Raw genomic sequence first — 12888 nt, forward strand, 5'->3', positions numbered from 1 at the left:
ATACTATTACTACTACTACTGATAATAATATTAACAACATAATGTGAAGGTGTTAATGGGGTATAAATATGTTTTACTTATACTGCAGTGATTTTGTGGATTGGCAAGCTTTAAGATTGTTTGAAAAAGAACAGATTCTGTATCTGGTTTTAAAAAAAGACATGTGAGAATCAGCAAAGGGTTACCAGCAGAGAAACAAATTAGAGGATAATACAATTTATGTTTTGGGAGCAAAAAAGGAATCTGCTTCAGAGTTCACGGGGGAGCTCGGGATGGGTGTTGTCTCGAAATGTTTTGGATGCTCTGTTCCTCAACATGAAAAATGGTTGGACGTGATGATGAGGAGGAACAGACTTTCCACTCCCCTGTCTTCGGCTCAATGTCTTCCTGAAGAAGATAAATACATAAATCTGAGAAGATCTCACAAGATAGATAGCTTACCATTTTCCCACAGTAAAACAATGTTTTTTTCCCCATTATGAGAGGCAGCGGTTGTATTGATGTGCTCTGTCACCCTCATTATTCATGAGCTCGCTGTATGTAATTAGGATGAATGGAGATTACACTTTCATGTGTTTTCTTCATGTATTACCCTTTGTAATTACGCCGTAAACAACGGAACGCGCCACAAGAACGCCTGGAAATGGTGCCGACGCCTGTTTGGATATTTATGGCGCTTTAAAATGAAGCATGGGATTCCTTGTTTTTTTTCGGACGAGTGTAGTTCTGATCATTTACAAAAATAAAATGCCATTCTCCCTTTGGGCTCCAACGGATTCAATATAAGCATACAAAATATGGAGCAATAGCATATATGGTCTACCCAGGCGTAAAATTAAAGACTCTTGTCCATGTGTCCCATATAAATCTTTGAGAGAGGGGTACGCGAGTGAGATCGAGAAGGAGAACGACAAACGGGAGTGTGATGAAACAAAAAACTGGTTCATTTGTCAACTATCGTGAATCACTGAACTATAATCAACTCCACCCAGCGCCGGGCGATTGGAATTTCCAAGGAATAAACACACCCAATAAAGTGAAAGAATAAGATATGCAGTGACACGCGCTACGAAAAGTTCACGTCAATTTCCCGACAAGGTTTTTTTGTTTTGTTTTGTTTTAGACACGTGATGCATAGCGATTCATCTAACGCGCATATAACATACAGCAAAATGGCAAGGAAAAAAAAAAATCTCAACACACGAGAACGCGCCGCTGGAAAACATGTGTGATTTCTCACACGGTTAGAAGGCATATGGTCCGTATAAGTTACTGCCGCAGGCCGCGGAGCCTGGAGTGGTGCTCATCTGTCTTAGCGTGACATTATCTGGCTCCTTCGCAAATCACAATGGCAACGAAATTGTTTTATTAAGAAATGCCAAAGATATGTTGGGGACAATTTGATGTGAGGTAATACACGCTGAAGGTACAAGCCTTTATCTCAAAGGAGTTGTAATTTCCTCGGCAGGAACTAAACCTCCGTGCCAATTTTAGAGTCCCGCGTTTTAGAGTCTATGCGCTTTGAGCACAGTTCTTGTGCCAGCTGATCAAATAAAAAATAACATTCGATGGATAATTAAATATGGAGCGGCCAAATCATCACGTAGCATTGGTGTCTGATAAACTATGATCATCTCATCATCCTCAACCCCTCACATTGTGACAGTAAGCTGCGAGCCAATACTCCACAACACATTCTCACTCTCACACTCGGAAAAAGTGTTCAGAATCTTTGAAGTACCACTTCCCGTGAACAATAAATGGTGCTCAGTTTTCATTTATTAATTCATTCACTCATTTATTATCTATACCATTGGTCCTGTCATGTATTGTCATACATATATAGAGGGCTGTCTCAGAAAATTAGAATATTGTGATAAAGTTCTTTCTCTTCTTATCTTAATTAAAAAAACAAAACTTACTTTTTCATGATATTCTAATATTTTAGATAGGCTTTTGAGTTATCTTAAGCCATAATAAGCAATATTAAAATAATAAAAGGCTTGCAATATTTCAGTTGATTTGTAATGAATCCAGAATGTATGACATTTTTGTTTTTGTAATTGCATTACAGAAGATGAAGAACTTTATAACAATATTCTAATTTTCTGAGACAGTCCTGTACACGGAAAACCATACATTCTTTCATTCACACTAAATATAGATATACAACCATTTAATCCCTCAGTCACATGCCATACAGACATTCACAGTCTCATTCACACATCATATAGAGACATACAACATTCATTTTCTCATACACATGTCTTACAGAGACAAAGGATCTTGCACTCTTTCATTCAAATAGAAACATACAATCATTCACTCTAACGTCCACAATTTTGTGCAATCTAGGGTCTCTAAATTCCGTGGGAGGAAACCCACGCAGATACGGAAAGAATATCGAACCAGGGAACCACGCCCCACGCTCTAAATATCTATTTTTTAATTAACCTCAATAAAACGATCATTTGAAATGGGTTCTAAATGGAGATTTCTAAGCTGGGATTTTTTGCTAAGAAAGAACCAAACGTACACAAACCGGAAGACGTATGTAATGCAGTTAAAGTAAAAGCCCTGTAAGCAGGAAATTTAAGAGGGGCTTGGGGATGATAGTATTACAGCGGCATTGTGGACAATTTGCTGAAGAAGGAAAAGGGTTGGAAAATATCAGAGGATGCAGTACGCTGGATATAGGAGCCATACAACACTCGCAGGGGGAAAAAGGGAAAAACACAATCACGACAGAATTCCCCATCCATTGTCTCACGGACATTCACCAACGCTCATTATTTCTCCACATTGAATTGGCCTCAAACAATACTTGGTTTTCAAACCCCTGCCACGGTTTCCTCCATTGATAAGAAATTCTGTTTTATAACAAGGAACCAAGAGATTTATGCCCCCAGCCCAGTGATGACCTCTTTGTTCACTGCCCCATAATTCAAATCTGCTCTGCTGTGTTGCATCACATTGTGTGTGACTCATTTCTGAGCACCCCTTCTCTAAACAAGCGAGTCCTTGGCGGTGTGGAGGAGCGATGGAGATTTTCCCCATCAATACCGCGGCGACTGACTCAAGACGTCCGTACGCACGCCACACACACACACACACACACATACACATTAACCCCGTAGCACGCTGTTTAAATTGACTGAACTGGAAAGAAGAGGGGGTTTTGCTATTGTCAATGATTTCCCGCAGAGACCAAAATAATCGTTGGACCTTTGAATGAGCACCTTACAAATTCCGCGGCCTTCTACGATGATTCTCCATTCGGGCTTCGCGTGTCACTAGATGTACAACTGCTAGCCGAGGCTGCGCGAGGTCTGCCGCGGGTACAGACGCTTACGTTTTATAAACTCACAAGAGCAAACCAGAGAGGAACTGGAAGTCACTGGTATTTACCTGTGGACTTAATGAGGGTATCCGCAGGGAGAAAAGTTTTCGTAAGTGCGTCTGCCTCTGATTTCAATTGGGTGACGGGGGGGGGGCGTGAAAAGGAATTATATGTGTTGCTTTAAAAGTTACTTGAATGCAGTCTAACATACGTTCAGATTCGATCAAATTATTAACATTTAAAACAAACCGCTTTGGTATTTCTCTCAATTTTCAGTTTTTTTTTTTCTTTTGACTGTGCAAACTCTTAATTTCAAACAATATTATCTAAAATTTTGTTCAACCTTCGATTCAATAGAGGATATATTGTCTATTTATGTCAGATATATTGCTGTTAAGCACCGGTTTACTCCTCAGCTTTCATTACTTTCATCGCAGACGGGAAGAATGAAGTAACGGCACGACGCTGGAAATGTTTGCACAAGGAGTTAACGGGTCTATTGACAGTATCTAATGCCATCTGGTTGTTTCCCTGTAGAGATGCGTTCCACGCAATTCATAAAAATCTGTTTGCATTCCTGGAATTCACCTTAATATACAAGCTTTCGTGTTTGCCGTCCTCAAGCCGTGTGTTTGCTGCCTCGCGAAAAGACGCTTATTCAGATGGTGAGTTTCCTCAGTTGTGTGATGCTGTATGTGTTTTCATGTTGATATTTATCGCCATTTAATTTGGATGTTTGCTTGTTGATTTTTTTTATATAATTTTAGATTTTTTTTCCCCCGTTTGATCGATGTAGACATGAGGACAACGAATTGAACTGTCAGAGAACACATTGATTCGTTCAATTAATTCCCCCATTTCTAATCACAACTCTAAACACATCTGTTTTAAGCAGCCTATTCCATCTGACGCCAACTGTTCTATCTTTTTAAAAAAAAAAAAAAAAATTTTTTTTTATTCATTCATTAATTTTACTTTCACCACTTTGTCAACTTTATTGTTTTTATTTTGTTAAAAAATGTTAAATGTTTCTTTGAAATCTGTATTTTGTGTATGTATTTTGTCCCCTTGAGTGTCGGAGAAGTGTTTTCTTCTTGTTGCTATTATTAAAATTATTCATATCTATATCGTTCGCATAGGTCATGGAGCCCAATCCCAGCTACCCAGCAGTTATTGGTTCCCCTGGACTGGTCGCGAGCAATGTTTCCACAATTTTTCATATGTCTGTGCATACAGACAACCTCGCTGAGCACACTGAGGACCGCTGTGAGCAACATTAGATGTGCACGCCTGGGATCATAGCTTCCCTTTAGTCCATTTTTTCCATTAAAACTTCCTTACTACTTTGGCTTCGCTGCATGTGTTGCAGAGAAGGCCTTTCTAACTCGAAAAAGAAAAAAATCTCACCCAGTTTCACCGCTTGTTCTTCTATTTGCTCATACTCTGACAGCTGTTCTTAATTAAAAGAACCCCATTTCTTTTTTCTTTTGGTTTGTTGAGTGGACGGATCACATTCACCGCCCACTCATTTCACCATGATAAGGGGTTAGCATGTTAGCATTAGTGTCACTTAACTCTATTGTTACAGTTTATAACATGTATGGGCAGAGCACGTGCGCAAGTACTTTCAATGCCGTGATTGGCTACGTAGCGTAATTGCATCATATCGTATGATTGGCTGGACACCTGTCACTCACTGAGTTACACAGCAAAATGATAGAGAAAATAATGTTACATATCTAATTCATTTGCAGTGCGCTCACTGCGCTGGATTGGGTTTCTTTGTGCGCTGAGAGTGTGCGAGCAGTGCGCAGTTGCACAGCTTAGAGGGAACATCGGTCTCGAGTCAATCACAGGTCCACATAGAGAAACAAAAAGCCATTCACTCTCTCATTTGCATGTCACATCGACATAAAAACATTTACCCTCATACAAATGTCATATAGAGACACACTGATATTCAGTGTCTCATTCAGCCAACAAAAAGAGATATACAACCGTTCAGTCTCCCACTTCACACATCTGGACAACTTAGGGTCTCAAATGAACCTTATGCATGTTCTAGGAATGTGGGAGGAAAAAAAAAAACAGAGGAAACCCACACAGACACCGGGGAGAAGATGCAAACTCCACACAGATTCCTGTTGGAATTGAACCAGCAACCTTTTTGGCGTGCAGTGAAAACACTAACCATTGCTGCGCCGTGACAACCGAGAAAATGTATTCACACATAGATCCTCTTCTTCAGTTGTCTCGATCACGTCTCTTTTTACTCAAATGTTTTTGATCAGTTAATGGCCCTTTTAATCTTTAACTCTTTACTAATTTATCTTATTTCACCTTTCAATAATTCACATTTTCTTTTTCACTCAGCTGCATCTTTTTGCAGTTTCCTTTGAGAAAAAGTTGGCTGAGCAAATAAGCAATCTCTCAGCACTATTAAAAAATTAAAAATGAAATGAACGCAGATTCTTCCCTGTTAAGTTTTCATAAAGCGCCTCCTGTGCCTCCCTGGAAAAGCACTGCCTTCAGAATATCCAGAAAAAAATAAGAACGTTACGAGACAGGCGGCTCAGAGCTCGAGGTGTCCCTGAAGGGAAAAAAAAAATGGCCTGCACAAAATGGTGCGGAAATGTCTCAGCTTTAAAATAGCATTCAGACACTAAATTAACCATTTTTAAACTTAACTGCCATTTTCTTCCTCCACGATGTAACATACATCGTCGCGGAAGTATCCGTTTAAATAACGGCAATCGATATGCAGCGATTTAAGATCATTCAAGTTCAGGTACGTGTGTGACTGGAGGCGCCTCAGCTCAGGAACAACGCACTGTAAAAATGTACGTTTTAGCATACATCCGAGGAAAATTGGCGCACTAGTCACCATCGAGAGAGAGTAATTACAGAATTATTAACTCACCGGGGTACATTACTCAACTACCAGTGCCTAGTTTTCACTCTTAAAAGCTGCCATTCCACCAGAAAATCTCCCTCTCTCTCTCTCTCTCTCTCTCTGGAGCAACCGGCTCCCCGACATCCACCTGCAAAATGCAACACAGCATCTGCATTCTGGACTTTTCCTTCCAGCTGCACCTGTTGGAAAGAGACCTCTCATGTGTGCGTTGGAAGAAAAAAAAAAACATTCATTAAAGAAGGGCAAATACTGGCCAGAATGTTTTTTTTTGCCCTTCTTTAATTGCCCTTCTAAATTTGCCCTTCTTTATGAAGGAAATTAAGGTTCCAGGGTTTAGCCAGTCCCCCAATTTCTGAGTCATTTTGTGTTGAAAACAGTCAGATTATAATCGGCAGGAACCTGATCGGTGTCTCCCCTCGTGGAGAAACCCCGGTTGTCGTGGCCATTCATTAAAAATATATTATCTTCTTGTGAGTGTTCTGTTATTTATTTGCCCACTGAATATCAAGTCAAGCCAAGTCAGATTTTATTTATATAGCACCAAATCCCAATGCAGGACCACTCTCTTTAAAGTGATTTACAGAAACACAACAATCCCCCCATGAACAAGCACTTGGCGACGGCGGTGAGGAAACAATTTCCCTGCACCCGACAGAAACCTTGGAAAGGCCACAGTGCAGGCGGCCTTCTGTTTCAACCGGCTGGGGCAGAAACCGATGTCATATTTTGTACTTCAAGCTTGAACACCGTCTGAAAACGTGAAAATAGACGCCGGACAACTTGAGTATCAATCTGATTTAAATAGTCGTCCGAGGGGTCGTTCTCGCGTTTCGACTCGTGTTACTCAGCTGCGTCGGGACGTGCACTCGCACGATTCCGCCCGCTGATTCAGCATCACAAATCTACAGATGCTGTTTAATAGCACGATTACCGCGTGCGCTGCTACACACAGCAATAACCATCGAGTACAATTACAACATGTATCACTTTCAGCGGTACACACACACACACACACGCAAACATGAGCTCTCTGTCCTCGAATTATACGGTCCTGCCAATCAGACAAAAGTAAAGACAGATGGCTGCGGTTTGAGCAGAACCCTTCCAACAGTTCCATATTTTAGTGGAGTCAGACATCCATCAGAGAAAAGGCTGCTCCACTTGAGGGCCGCGAGTCAGTCAATGGCCAACTACCGGTTTTCCCCTTTCCCAACCACATAACTAATCAGGTTCGCAAAGCGGCAGCATTAACAGAACCCCCTAATGGCGTTGCAAAAATATCCGCCGCGACTTTTGACACGTTAGCACTGTCAAATTGAGCCGATCGCTGCGAAAGGGGGGAAAAAAAAAAACAACCAAAAAAAAAAAAAAAACCAAAGTGATGGGGGTTAAATCTTCAAGCTACAGGGGTAGGAGCGAGGCTGCAAGTGCTTTAGGTGGATGAGGTAGACCGGCAAAAGATCTGGCCTCATTATTTCAACATGACAGAGAGATGTTGTTTAAGGCGGGCGAGGAACTTTGAATTGGGTTAAATCGACACACGAATCAGAGACGAGGAATGTGAATCATCGTCGCATTACGGGGGTTGCTGGATTCCGACGGCTTCGCTCAAGCTGAAATGTAATAACAGAACCGCTGCTTTCAGCTTTTATTTTTTTCCTCTTTTTTTTTTTCCCTTTATTTTTCATAAAAGCCAATGGCAGGACATTTTTTTTTATGTCAATATGTAGAAAATCTCAAGAAATGCAATCAACAATTGGCTTTATTTCAATTCTTTTTTTTTTTTTTTTTTTACAAAGTGGTTCTCTGGCTCAAATCTTACCAATGCTTAAGGGACTAAAATGGAAGACCAGTGACGAGAAATTGAAAATTCCTCAAGATCACGCTTCTTAGAATTATTCAAGAAAACTTAGCCCTTGGGTTCTTTGTGCCCACTAAAAACAATTAACAGCACAGACACTCCTCTCTGTAACAGCCGCTGACAAAGGAAATGAAGTTGAGCAAATGTTAAACCAGGAGCAACATTCATGCATATTTATTTACACCCTCCCAACTTGGAGCGTTGGGGATTTGCTGTCTGATATTTTTTTGATAGTTCTCTTCACAGCTATTCAAATTTCAAATCTAAAAAATAAAAAAAAAGCTGGTTTAGCTGGTTTTCTCTTGCTCAGGCGGAGAAGAACTATGGTTCACTTACAGTGCTTGGATGTCACAATCTAACCAATTTAATATCAGTCAGTTTTTATCCAACCATGAAAAAGTATCCGTTTGATGTTTGCGGAATTTACTTCGGCAGCAATAATCTAAATAATTCTGGCAATTCGTGTTCCGCGCAATTCTAGCCGAGCCGTTCCGAGGAGCATCTGGAAATACCGGTCTAAAAGTCACCACTCGTTTTCTTTTCTGAAAAATGGCCAAAATAGCTCAAAAAAAAAAAAGGGGCAACCTTTAGTATCGTGTAGGAAAAAAAATGTGCATGCAGGGTCACTTTTCAAACATCCCCCACCCCCACAATTCCCTCCCACCCCTGCTGTGGAGAGTTTCCCACTCCCACTGACCTCGTCGCTGAAAATTTGAACTATGTTCTAACCATCCTGTTTGCAGAGAATCCAATGTTTTCCAGTCTAATGTTATGCAATGTGATAAAATGCAACTTTTATATGTTTTTTTATGAATGTGCCCGAAAAGGGTGACGTTTTTTTTTTTTTTTTTTTTTTTTTTTTTAACACAACAACAAAACAAATAGATTTTGTTTTATTTTATTTGATTTTTTATGTATTTTACCTTTTCCAATTGGAGGCTTTTCTGTGTGGGGTTTGCGTGTTCTCCTGATGATGTGGGTTTTTCTCTGGGTTCTCCAGTTTCCTCCCACAGTCCAAAAACATCTAGTAGGTTCACTGGAGACCCTAAATTGCCCAGATGTGTGAATGAGAGAGTGAATGGTTGTAGGTCTCTACATGTGGCTCAGTGATTGACAAGCGACTGGTCATGGGTGAACCCCGCCTTTCGCCCAATAACAGCTTGGACAGGCTCCAGACCCACCCACCGCCCCCCACTCCCACGGCCCTGAGTGCATGATAAGCGGTATAGATAATAAATGAATTATTTGGAAAGTCTCATCAGTAATATCCCAAGCCAAGTCTGACCCATGAGGAAGGGCGGTTCTGTCAATTAATCATTAGACAACACAACATGTTCTGACCGAAACGTAACCCTTCAGTGAAAAACAACCCTGCACAACTTGGGATATGTTGCTCCCTGGGACACAATGGATCCTTTGCCACTCTACTGTTACGTACCATTAAAGTCTGAGGAACCAATGAATAATCTGTCATGGTCTCTCCCCTGTCGCAAACAGTTTCCGTCAAAACCATCAGAATTTCTTTCCGCATTTCGCCAGGAAATGTGATGTCTGGACTCCGGCGAAGCCTATAACTGCACATCCTGTGTCATAGGTCCCCCTTTTTAAAATGATAATGTCATGATTGGCCCTAATTAGTAAAGATGTGTCAGATAATGGTCCAACTTTCCACACCGTGCACACTGTGGCGTATTAAATTTAATTCCATTAGCGTTTAAGCCTTGATGATTTAAGTAGGGCGTTCAGTAATACAGTTGATGCGAAACTGATTAGTGCCTGTTTGCCTTAATATCCCAGTGTATGTGTTTCTCTGAGAGCGAAGAGAAGATCCCTGGTTCAATTCCAAAAGGGGGGTTGCAAGTTCCCCCCCTGTGTCTGAGTGGGTTTCCTCCGGGCTCTCCGGTTTCCTCACGCAGTCCAAGAACACGGAGGAGGTTCATTGGAGACCCCAAATTGCCCAGATGTGTGAATGCAAAGGTGAACAGTTGTATGTCTCTATATAACGTGAATGAGTGAACAGTCATACAGAAACAAGCAACTGTTTGTTTCTATGTGACATGTGAATGAGAGGGTGAATTTAAAAGAATTATAGAAGAGGAAAATAGACATTCACATTCAGTTCTACATAGAGCACATCAGTGAAATTTGACCACTCCATTTAATGCCATTGTCTGTTTTTATATGAATAGTGAATAACATAGTGAATTGTTGTTACTGTCTATATGAGGGATTAATGAGTGATTAAACGGTTGTTTGCGTCTATATTTAGGGACTCAAGGATTGTTATTGTCTTTCCACTCTGAGATCATGAAACAAAACTTATTTCCTGAGGCCCAGTAGACAGCCAGTAGCAGCGATACAATATATTACACGATTATTTGTCTATGAGATATGCACAGCAGTAAAAGAAACACATAACAAAGCTTTATGAACAAATATACAGGACTTAATACAAAATGAGCATAATTGATAAATAGCACTGACATGATATGGTGCTTTGTCCATACAAGTCACGTGGGTCAGGTGATGTGCAATGTTTGGATCGTGCAAAATTTATGACGTGTGAATAGGAGGGTGAATGGTTGTTGGTCTCTACAGGATTGTCTCAGAAAATTAGAATATTGTGATAAAGTACTTTATCTTCTGTAATGCAATTACAAAAACAAAAAAGGCCATACACTCTGGATTCATTTAGAGCTTGGGGCGTGGTTCCCGGTTTGATTTTTTTTTCCGTGTCTGCGTGGGGTTTCCTCCCACAGACCAAAAAAGATGGAGCAGGTTAGAGACCCTAGATTGCCAAAACTTGTGGATGTGAGAGTGAACGATTGTATGTTTCTATTTGACGTGAATGAAAGAGTGAAAGATGCTTTGTCTCTATAAGACACGTGTATGAGAAAATGAATGTTGTATGTCTCCATATGATGTGTGAATGAAACTGTGAATGTCTGTATGCCATGTGACTGAGAGATTAAATGGTTGTATATCTATATTTGTTGTGAATGAAAGAGTGAATGGTTTTTCGTGTACAGGACTGTCTCAGAAAATTAGAATATTGCGATAAAGTTCTTTATCTTCTGTAATGCAATTAAAAAAAACAAAAATTACTTTTTCATGATATTCTAATATTTTGAGATAGGATTTTTGAGTTTTCTTAAGATGTAAGCCATAATCAGCAATATTAAAATAATAAAAGGCTTGCAATATTTCAGTTGATTTGTAATGAATCCAGAATGTATGACATTTTTGTTTTCGTAATTGTATGTCCTGTATGTGCGGCCCTGCGATCATCTGGGGACCCGTCCAGGGTGAACCCCGCCTCTTGCCCAGTGACAGCTGGGAAAGGCTCTGGAAACCCCCCTCCTGCAACCCTCGATGCAGCAGGGGCAGCATGGATAATGAATGATTGAATATGTTTTCTCTTGAAACGAAACCGTTGAGAATTATGTTGACGTTACCTGGCTTTAAAAAACACAAGATCGTCAACGTACGAGTCCCTGTACAAATCCCGGTCTCTAATTAGATTGTGTTATTGGAGTACCCCCTAAAAAGTTAACCAAATATTGTGTTATGTTTCAGCTCCAAACAACCAGATGCATCGGTCAATGAAGCAGAACAATACGAATAAACACAACGGCACTAATCTGCACCCTCCCTTTCCCTCGCCAAAGCACTCCGTCTTCCTCGTGATTCATAACAAGAGAAAAGAATCGGTGACCTAATTAAACGAGGACAAACAGACCGACAGACAGCAGATCGCCCGATTGCCGCTGTTGAACGTAACAGCAGGTGCTTCAAATATATTGGCGACGTGACGGTGCCGTCGCGGATCCCGATCCAAGACGCTCTGAGACACATCAGTGATTCAGTCTGCTATTTCTGACAAACATGGGAAGCTTTTCCCTTTTTTTTTTTAAGCCTATCAGAAGAGTGAACAAACAAAAAACATGCACTGTATAAGTTACAATTATAGGCCTTTGCGAATTTAAAAACAGGACGGCCGTCGGAAATGCACGTGCAAAATAAAATGCGAGAATTGTATTAAGGTGTAGTGTTTTAAGACGCATAAAATCACACAAAGCATATACAAGTAAAAGCCCAGGAACTGTGGGCCCACTTCAACATCAACGGACACGTGAAGGTATGAATACCTGCATCTAATCCACCAAATCTCGAAATGAAACAATTTCCTGCGCTGACTGCCACACATTTCTCACCCCTGACACGGGATGGACTTCTTTTTTTCTTCCTCCCCCCGACCGCAGTATTCTTGGTGCTTGATTAAAAACATTGCACCCGCACAAACCACGGAGCTTTTAGCAACACAACGACTGAAAACACAGGGCTGCACAAAGAGTTTTCGCACCGTGCATCTTCCAAGATGTCCACTCGGTATGTAGATCACAAATAGATCACAAGGCCGGTCCACAGACCCCCACAGAGCACAGGGGGAGTAATGACCACCCCGAGGAAACATAGAAAAGAGCGGACTCCTATTCCAAGCCATATTTTCCACGGATGATTCTTTTTTTTCTTCTCTGTGGTAAACAAGACGTATGCAATCGGCAGCACGTTAAATCAGAAGGAAGTGCAGGCGCCATGCAAGGATCCAATATTTGAGTGCATCCCGGTAGCGCATCAAGGTCATTTGCAAACCCAGGATGCCTCCCCCCCCTGTAAATAAGTGCTTTCACTCATGAATCCGCATGATTGACGTCTCATGAAGGACGGGTGTGCAGGGCGGCTGGATACACCTTTTTTTTTTTTTTTTTTTAA

General features: G+C 40.9%; 1 protein-coding gene across 10 annotated transcripts in view; it reads right to left on the reverse strand.

Moving 5' to 3' along the window:
• The window catches only part of adgrl3.1 (adhesion G protein-coupled receptor L3.1), a 135570-nt gene that overhangs the window by 121491 nt on the left and 1191 nt on the right, over positions 1-12888 (reverse strand). The window lies entirely within an intron of this gene.

This window comes from Fistularia commersonii, chromosome 12 (assembly GCF_037954325.1).
Source record: "Fistularia commersonii isolate RoL2024-O1a breed Wild chromosome 12, RoL_Fcom_v1.0, whole genome shotgun sequence".
NCBI classification, from domain to species: Eukaryota; Metazoa; Chordata; class Actinopteri; order Syngnathiformes; family Fistulariidae; genus Fistularia; species Fistularia commersonii.